Raw genomic sequence first — 9,350 nt, 5'->3', positions numbered from 1 at the left:
CCATGATGAAGACATGGTTCTGATTAATCTTTATCAGTTGATCGACCTTGGCAGAGAGCTCATCTATTTTGCTATTGTCGATGCTGTTCACCTTTTGGGTGCGGTCAGTCTCTCGGTTGCTGTCAGCTGAGCTTGAGGCCATGTTCTCAATCAGCGCGAAAGCGCCTTGAGTGGATTGGGTCATGAAATCTCCATTACTAGCTGAGTTTAAAGCATTTCTGTACTCCCAACCTACTCCATCGTAGAACACTCCGAGTAGATAATCTTCTTCAAAACCGTGATGTGGGCATTCCCTGCGGTAGACGTTGAATCGCTCCCAAGCGTCGCAGAACGGCTCATCTACCAGCTGTTTAAAGCTGGCGATCTTCTGTCTTAGAGCTGCTGTCTTTGACTTCGTGTAGAAATGGCTCAAGAAAGCGGATCTGACTTGTTCCCATGTGGTGAGCGATCCGGTGGGTAGGGAATCTAGCCACCGAGCAGCCTTCCCATCGAGAGAGAAAGGGAACAGGGTACACTTGATGTAATCTGGTGGTACTCCATTCGCCTTAGTGAACCCACACATCTTCTCAAAGTTTTCAATGTGGTCCATCGGAATTTCTGCAGGAAGTCCGTTGAAGATCTTCCTCTGCACCAGACCTATCAAGGCGGGCTTGATCTCAAAGTCTTGTCTAGTGCAAGGTGGAGGGTTGATGGCGGATCGCGTAGCAGGTAGATTACGCAAGAGATTCCTTTGGCCAATCTGATCAGCTTCCTCCGGTGCATTCCGTTGATTTGCAGCGTTCGCTTGGATAGTTTGCTGCATCTGCTGCATCTGTTGTTGCATGAGTACGCAGCAGCAGGATCATCCTGATGATCACCCATGTTGATGCTTGTAGGTCTAGGCAGTTGACAGTTATGACGTTCTAATCTCGCTAGTTCTTCGTTGGTGAGCTGATGCAATGGTCCTTGTGTGTTGCTCCAAGTATGTCTACTGGTCATGCACCTGGATCATTAGCTGTGACAAAGAAAGAGAGGCGAGTTAGATATCTTAGACTTAAAATGAAACCGAAAAGTAGAGGTAAAAAAATCTGGTCCCCGGCAACGGTGCCAAAACTTGATACACTAAATATGAATCTTTGCTACTGCCAAGTTAACAGTTGTGATTATAGAACTTTAGATTCAATCCAGAGGACCAGTCTACACTTTACTCTTATAAGTTTCAATGTCAAGCTAAGAGGAAAATGGTTTTCAATTCAATTGGCGACGTGGAAAACAAGTAAACTAGAGTTTGATTCAATTAACAAGAAGCTAGCCTAGGGTATTTCATTGGGTGTTGAGCGAGAGCCAAACAATTATTCAAGCGCGATGCAGTGCTTTCTAGAACTCGGATCACTCAGCTGGAACACCCCACTGTCGTGGTAGTGATCTCTTTGCTGGTCGATCCCATCATCTAACTGTCGTTGAGATGAGAAACGACTGCAAGCCTTAGAGATCAGGTCCGATCAGTTCACTTACTACCCTAATATCTACTTTCGCTGATTAGGGATACTAAGCTCATTTAATACATGTCAAGCTATCTCCTAAGCGGTTAGCTAGGCGATAAACTTAGGATCTAACATCAAGTGATCAGATTAATGGAAGCCTTAAGAATAGTATGAATGAAGAATAATCAAGAATAGCTTATCTATGTTTAGCTCATATTTCAACACCCTAAAACCCTAGGCGAGCTAGATCACTACTCGATCTTGATGCAAGCAATCAAAGACATAGATTCTGAATGAGACTGCATAATAATAGGAGTAGTAAACAAAGGGTTCAGATGGTCTTCTCTATGCGAGAATGGATTCTTCTCCCTTACAAGTTGCAGATCGCAAAAGCTAATAGTTCTCTTGTAAAAAAAATAGCGTAAGTAATAAAATATGATAGATGGTGTCTTTTTATGGAGGCGCCAATAGGTAGAAAAGATATTAGGGCAACAGGGCTTTAATTCCCGAAATAGGAGCTTCCTTATTTGTCGGGAACAACCTCGGGATCACTCCGTCTGCTTGTTCCGCTTGAGAACAGTCTCGGGACTGTTCGCCTTGAGTGTTCTTCGCAGGAATGCTCCAAAAGGACATCTTCTCTTCAAGCACCCTCTCTTCACTCTTCTACCACCTCCAGACCTGTAAAAGATCAAAAAGGACTAGACTGACACAGATTAAGGACTCGAATCAATACGAAAACACCTATACAATGATGTGAAAAACACCATATATCAAGCTCATTGTAGCTTCCATCAATCTTTGCGTGAAGGTTTTTCAACTCATAGCCAACATGCTTCTCACTTCTTGTCTGAGACTCCAAGATTTGTTTTAGTAGGGCATCAGTGCTGCTGACTGGAGGAGTAGAGGTAGAAGTAGTAGGTTGTTGTTGGGCTGGTTGTTGTCCTTTGTTGTTGAAACCGGGAGGAGGGTTTTGTTGAGGCTGATAGCTGCCTTGCTGGTTGTTCCGAGGCTGATAACCACTCTGTTGGTTGTTGGGGTAAGATCTCTGTTGGTAGTTGTTGTACTGAAAGTTTGGCTCTTTCTTGTACCAACTACCATTGTTGTTGATGAAACACAACTCTTCTTGCCCTTCCAAACCATCAACTTCCTGGACAATAGGTGTGGCGTCTTTGTTTGGGTTACCAACAAAGTGCAGCTGCTCTTGGGTGGCCTATCAGCAATGAGAATGTCAATCTTATCCTGGAGAGCCTTTAACTCCCTCCTCGTCTGCTTGTCATCTGTTTGACTGTCTCTGTCGTGGTCTCCACTGTAGACAGCATCACTCTTTACCATATTGTCAACCAGCTCTTCTGCATCTTCCTCAGTTCTCCCCAAGAAGAACCCATTGCTAGCTGTATCCAGTCTGGCCCTGTACTTAGGAAGAGCACCACGGTAGAATGTGCTCAGCAAGCTCTCCTTAGAGAACCCATGGTGTGGGCATTGAGCTTGGTAGCCCTTGAATCTCTCCCAGGCTTCACTGAAGCCTTCCAAGCCTTTCTGTTGAAAACTGGAGATCTCATTTCTCAGCTTAGCAGTTCTTGAAGTAGAGAAGAACTTCTCCAAGAAAGCTTTCTTGCAGTCATCCCAAGTGGTGATTCAGTCACTTGCCAGAGACTTCTCCCACTGTCGTGCCTTATCCCTCAGAGAGAAAGGGAATAACTTCAGCTTTAAGGCATCCTCAGACACACCATTGGTTTTTGACAACCCACAGTAGCTGTCGAACATGTCCAAGTGATCAAATGGGTCCTCTAGAGCCAAGCCATGATACTTGTTGTTCTCGATCACGTTGAGGAGTCCTGATTTGATCTCAAAGTTGTTGGCTGCTACAGCTGGTGCTCGGATTCCAAATCTATGACCATGAATGTTGGGACGGTCGTAAGTGCCAATGGGTCGAGCTGCTCGCTGTTGGTTTTGAGGTACGTTGTTGGCATCATTTTGATGTATGTCTCCCATATCAGTATCCAATCTCTGCAAGTGAGACTGTTGCTCTTCTTCTCTTTTCTTTCTAGCACACTCTCTCTCTAAAGCTCTGATGTCTGCGGCTCTTGGAACTAGGTTTGATGGACCCCTGCTCCTCAAGTTCATACACCTGTAAATTAAAGGGAGGTGAAGAAGGAGAATCAGTGACTAAAGAAAATTAAAATGACTTAGTCCCAAGCAAATGACTAAATCTCAATGTTCAAATCTACTTAGAATTTGGCAACGGCGCCAATTTGATTTTAGGAGTTTTCAAGGCTCTTAAGACAAATGTTGTAGTATAAATGATTGTCGAACCAATTCCAAGGGATTTCAAGCACTGAGAATGCAAGTACTTACTTAATCTAAGTGCAACCGATGATTTTAAAGGTTTTCTAAACTAATGATTATTACTAATGCAGTTTCAGAATAATAAAAACGGTAAATGAGTTGACTTTCTTAACTAAGGAAATGAGAACTCATGGTCATAGGAATTAGACCTTGGGTGATCAAGTTTCGAACTAAGGATGGCAAACGAACAATCAAACTATCAACCTTAAGCTTAGACACGATTCTAAACAAACTCTATGTCTAGATGAATGTTCATTTACTAACACATTTCAAACAACAAATGTCTTCGGTTGAATAATGTGGAAGCAATCATTACTAACAGGTCTAAGGCTATCTTAGCATTTCTAACAACAAATGTCTTTGGCAAAATATGCTAAAAGCTTAGAAGAGTTGTTTCAGGCATTTCATCGAACACATTTTGGGTGGGAAATGCCTAAAGATCAACTTTTGAGAAGCTAACTCAGAAGATGCATTATGATTACTCTACTAGCAAGGTTTTGGAATGATCTACTCTAAAACATCCTAGCTCTAACCTAATCACCCTTAATCTTCCTAACCCATGAATTCAAATGGTGATTACTCACTACTCTTTATGATTCCTCTTAAACCCATTTTGGATTTCAGAAGTAAAAACGTGCATAATAAAATGACCAAAAGGCCCTTGAGTAGAAATGAATTCGAGTAATCATACGTCGCACAGCGACCTCCAGTAGTCGCTCCGAGAGGTCGCTTCAGGCTTCGGGAGCGACCTGGAGGGGTCGCTGCGAGACGTCGCTCTGGGTCACTCTTCGCGAGCGACCTCGCTGCGTTGCTCCGGTCACGTCGCTCCGAGTGATGGAGACGCGAGCGACCTCGCTGCGTCGCTCTGGTCAAGTCGCTCCGGGTGAGGAGACGCGAGCGACCTCGCTGCGTCGCTCTGGTCAAGTCGCTCTGAAAGGGTGTCACAGCGACTTCACGGTGTCGCTGCGGTGAGGTCGCTCCCATGCACTGCTCGTCCAATGATCACCTTTTTCACCTCTTTTGAGCTCCAAATGCACCCAAATGTCTCCAAGAACTCCATGTGGTACTCCAATACCTGATAAGGACTCATGTATGCAAAATGCAACCTAAACATGGCTAAATCCTAGTCTATTTGATCAAAATGCACATGGGTGAATGGATAAGACAATGAAAATATGCAAGATATCATATATATAATAAATCATTATTTAAATAAATAAATAAAAAATTATGTATTCAAATTATACTTTTTCAAATTTGAACTTTTTTATAATATTCTTTATTTTTTCTTTATTTTTTATTTTTATTTTTAAATTTCTTTTTAAAAATTAAAAATTATGTTTGAAACTATTTAAAATATATATATATATATATTTTTAAGTATTTATTTATATATTTATTAGAATCTTAAATTTCATATTCCAAAAACTCTACCCCGCCCTTCAACTCTAAACTATAAGTCTTGACTAATTAACTCTACGGGTATATGTGTGTTTTACCCTTAAACATGGAAAGTGATACTATGAATGTGATATTTGTGACAATACATGGAAAGTGATACTATGAATGTGATATTTGTGACAATTTTCCATGAATGATTAGTTGTTAAAAAAGAAAAGAAAAGAAAATTATATAATCAAAAGTGAATATTCAGTTAATTTTTGAGAAACAAGTTCGTTTGCCACAACTTGGAGATGGCAATTATGGACTTTGACTGCGGGCCTGGCCAGTAAAGAACTGTCGCGGGACGGTATTGGGACGAGGTTTTCTAGGTCCGTAAATTTGCGGGACTGGGCCTTTTGCGGGATGGGCCGAAACATGTCATGCGGGATTACATGGACCCGCATTTTTTTTTTCATTTCTTATTTTACCTGAAAAAAACGAGAGAGAGAGTGAGAAGAAAGCGATTCTTGTGACTTTCCCCCATAAAACATAAGGAGTTCCGACGATGATGATTCGAGCTCCGGCGATGATGATTCGAGATCCAGCGATGACAACTGCAACTCCAGCGATGACGATTCGAGCTCTGGTGGTGTTTTGATTTGGTTTTCTCTTTTTATTACACCCAACTATGAATTGCTTTATTATAGTGTGAGATTTCTTGTTTAAGTTGATTGGTTTTGTTTTCAGTACGGTGAAATTGTGTTTTTCTTAAATTAAATTTGGCTACAATGATGTTGTTTAGGAGAAAAGTTAGTTGTATATCATGTCAATTGTATAATTTGACAAAGTGATTCATGATTTATTTTTGAAATCCAAAGAATTACAAAGAGAGATGGTTTGATGAAAACATACAACACTTTAGCCAAATTATTACAAAGACAACAACTCAATCAGATTCAAACTTAATAAAATCTTACGTTGATAACAAAAAAAGCTTTTAACTCAAGAACGCAAGCACAAACAGAGCTTTATGACATTAATTTTGATAAGGCTTTAGTGAAGCTTAATGAACTCTCTTCAACTCTTTTATACAACTCTTTCACTTGAATATTCATGAAGGAAACTGTAGTAGGCGGTTTGAGAAGGAGGCATCCTGCGGGATGACCCGCGAAGGCCTATATGTTTTGTGGTAAGGGTTTGGGCCGGCATTCTGAGGACCGCAGTCCGTGCGGGACAGGCCCGCTGTGACCCGATCGATGACTAACCCGCCGCGGTACGGGATGGGATGGGATGGGTAAACCTGTTTGACATCTCTACCACCACTAAAGATGTTCTAAGTGTGAAAACTGCATCTTAATTGCTAGTAGGACTCAATCTTCATTGAAACGCGGTTGAAGTTTCTTTTTAAAAAGTATTGTTGGGGAATTTTAGTAGTGTCTGCTGTGTTAAAAGAAAATGTTTTTTTTTTAGTATTGCCTACAGTTAGGATGCAACTCGATTACAGTTTGTTTTGGAATTGAATGATATGGAATGGTTGATTCCATTAATTCTACAGATTTTTTATCATTTAATATGAATGGAATTGAATGGCCATTTTACTAATTCCAAAAATAATTAAATAAAATACAAAGAAAACTATTTCATAACAGGAGCATCTCTGAATACAATCAAAAGAACGGTAAAGTTCCTATGTCCGGCAGAGATCATCCCTCCATATATAGAAGTAGATCTCAGCCTACTGGACGTTGGACAAAAGCTAGTAGCTGGAGACCTCAAGGTTCATCCGGCGCTAAAGCTAATAAGATCCAAAGACAAACCAATTGTTAAGATCGTTGTAGGACGTGTCAGTGACCACCAAAAGGACCAGCAAAAGAAGGACCAACCAAAGAAAGAGCAATCAAATAAATAAACCGGTGGCTGAGTCATTTTTTTTTCCTTTAATGAAGTATTATAAATAAACAACTGACCAAAAAATCGGGAATCAGATACGGTTACAAGCTTATTTTGAACAAAAGCATCAAAGTCAATCTATTACAAGCCTAGTTTCGCCCACCCACTAAATCCCACTAGTTTGTTTTTCGAAATTCTTCAATCGCGGTCTCCGTTCTCAACCATCAACGTGACCCTCGAGAATGTGAGGTTTTCCTCGTTGCCTTGGATGCCGAAAATTCTCTTGACGCCTCCGGAGTAGCTAGTTCCCGATGATCTCCACAAGCTTATAACTTTCTCTGTCACTGAAGCTCAAGACGGCCATAGGGGAGAATTCAGATACTTACCAAAGCCTTGTGATTGCCACCAAGCATGGCTTGTATGTAACTCCACACGACGCTTTGAACCTCATCCCAAATTGAGCAAGCGCTCGCCATTGCCGCCTAAAACACCTGCAAAAAAGCGGACTGGAACCACCGCCACTCCCATACTAACCAGTTGCAATAAAACTTATAGGGAATATCAGAAAACGCCACCACTAGAGCTCCTTGAACTAAAGTGGTCCTCGGAAGCGCTCTAGACCAAATGGAGACACCGAGGTGTGAATGACTCCCGAGCACAGCCTCGCCAAATGTTACCCTTGAGAACCAAGAGCAAAGACCCTAATGTGAAAAGTCCTCTCTGATGCCATTGGAGAGAAAACAACGATGAAGCCTCGCGACAAATCCAAGCAATGTCATGATCAAAGCAAGGAGATAGCTAGCACGCGATCCGTGACGAAGATAACCGAGGTGAAGTGGCCGAACGAGCTGTCCACAAGAAGCCATAGACGACGACTTGCTACAAACAACACAATCATTTACACGAGCTGGATTGAACAGAGCACCAACACCTCATGCGTACGTCTGCTCAGGACCCGTCTCCGATCTAAAGGAGCACCGGAGTTCACAAGGCGAAGAGACGATAGGACTGAGACACACCGACGCCGGAGAGTCCCAAGAAACTAACTCCCGTCACCGAAAGTCTCATCCTTTGGAAGCCCACAGAAGGTGGAACTCCAAGACAAGACCCACCTTAACCTTCATCAATGACGGCGCTTCCGGGGAGATCGAAAGTAAAACCGATCTACACCGCAGAGCCCTAAAAGCTGACCACCCGCCAAACTAACCGCTCCAGAACCTCACCGTGATACCACCAGTAGCAGAGACGACACCGGGTCTGAGAGGCCTCGCGCGCGACTTCTTATCCGAGCAAAACCCTACTGCAGAACCACAAGTATATCGGCAAGGAAGGAGGAGAGTCGACGGACAGCAAAGAGAAAAGAGGAGCAAGGGAGAACGAGCCCTCCGGCGGCAGCCCGCGGACGAACGTGCCGGAGGCGGAGCAGATAACGTCTGTGGTCGAGAGAGTTTAGAGGGAGATGATAGAGGAGAGAGAATTTCTCATGATTTTTAACCGGTGGCGAGTCATATTAACCGGTGCAAACCAAATGTTGCTCATGATTGTTTTTCCCAAACGTTGATGAAAATTTTATGGATTAATCTTCTTAGAACTCGAGATCCTTTAGGATGAAGGTTTTTTGTGTGTGTTATTAGTGTTGGTGGAGAGCTATACATTCTGGTGGAATATTCTGTCTTTTGATTCTACAATGCATTTTTTCATGGAACCATCCTTGATAAGATTAACATAAAGTAGAATAAGAAAAAAAAAATATAAAATACCAAAAAAAATTCGGGTCTCTCAGAGATCCACGTAACGCCTTGTGCCACCCGACCACGGACGCTTGGTTAAAAAAAAATGATTGTAGTAAATAATTAAATTTCATTCCGAATGGTAATCTAATTTTCATAAATCTTATAGATCACTGATTTTATAATTCTTAATCCAATGGCAGATAGCAATATCACCTAGTGTTTCATCAACATAAATATTGGAAATATAGTATATTAAATAGAAAAGATATCGTGTAGATATGTATTCAAATAAAATATTATTAATTTAATTATTATTGTGAATCTCATCATGAAGAAAAATAGCAAATATTAATTAAAATTTCCATAATGTTTATTCCGATTAAAGAAACCTCACATTTTTTCAAAAAAAAAAAAAAAAAAACCTTACATTTATTTAATATATTTATCGCATATTTTCAAAAAGTCATCCCTTTAACAATTATATTTACAGCGACAATTAAGATTAGATCCGGGAACTTCAGGATCGTCCACACAA

The 9,350-nt window shown here is 41.3% G+C and overlaps 2 non-coding genes across 2 annotated transcripts; both read left to right on the top strand.

Annotated features, from left to right (window-relative positions):
* The first annotated feature begins 272 nt into the window (after positions 1-272).
* LOC125584819 lies at positions 273-379 on the top strand. Its single transcript, XR_007321726.1, has one exon. It is a non-coding gene; the product is annotated as a small nucleolar RNA R71 (small nucleolar RNA).
* Positions 380-2,925: 2,546 nt separating this feature from the next.
* LOC125584607 lies at positions 2,926-3,032 on the top strand. Its single transcript, XR_007321519.1, has one exon. It is a non-coding gene; the product is annotated as a small nucleolar RNA R71 (small nucleolar RNA).
* Positions 3,033-9,350: the final 6,318 nt, after the last annotated feature.

The sequence above is a fragment of the Brassica napus genome, chromosome C3 (assembly GCF_020379485.1).
Source record: "Brassica napus cultivar Da-Ae chromosome C3, Da-Ae, whole genome shotgun sequence".
NCBI classification, from domain to species: domain Eukaryota; kingdom Viridiplantae; phylum Streptophyta; class Magnoliopsida; order Brassicales; family Brassicaceae; genus Brassica; species Brassica napus.
Note: the sequence above shows the minus strand (reverse complement) of the source record. Positions and strands in the feature narration are given on the sequence as shown.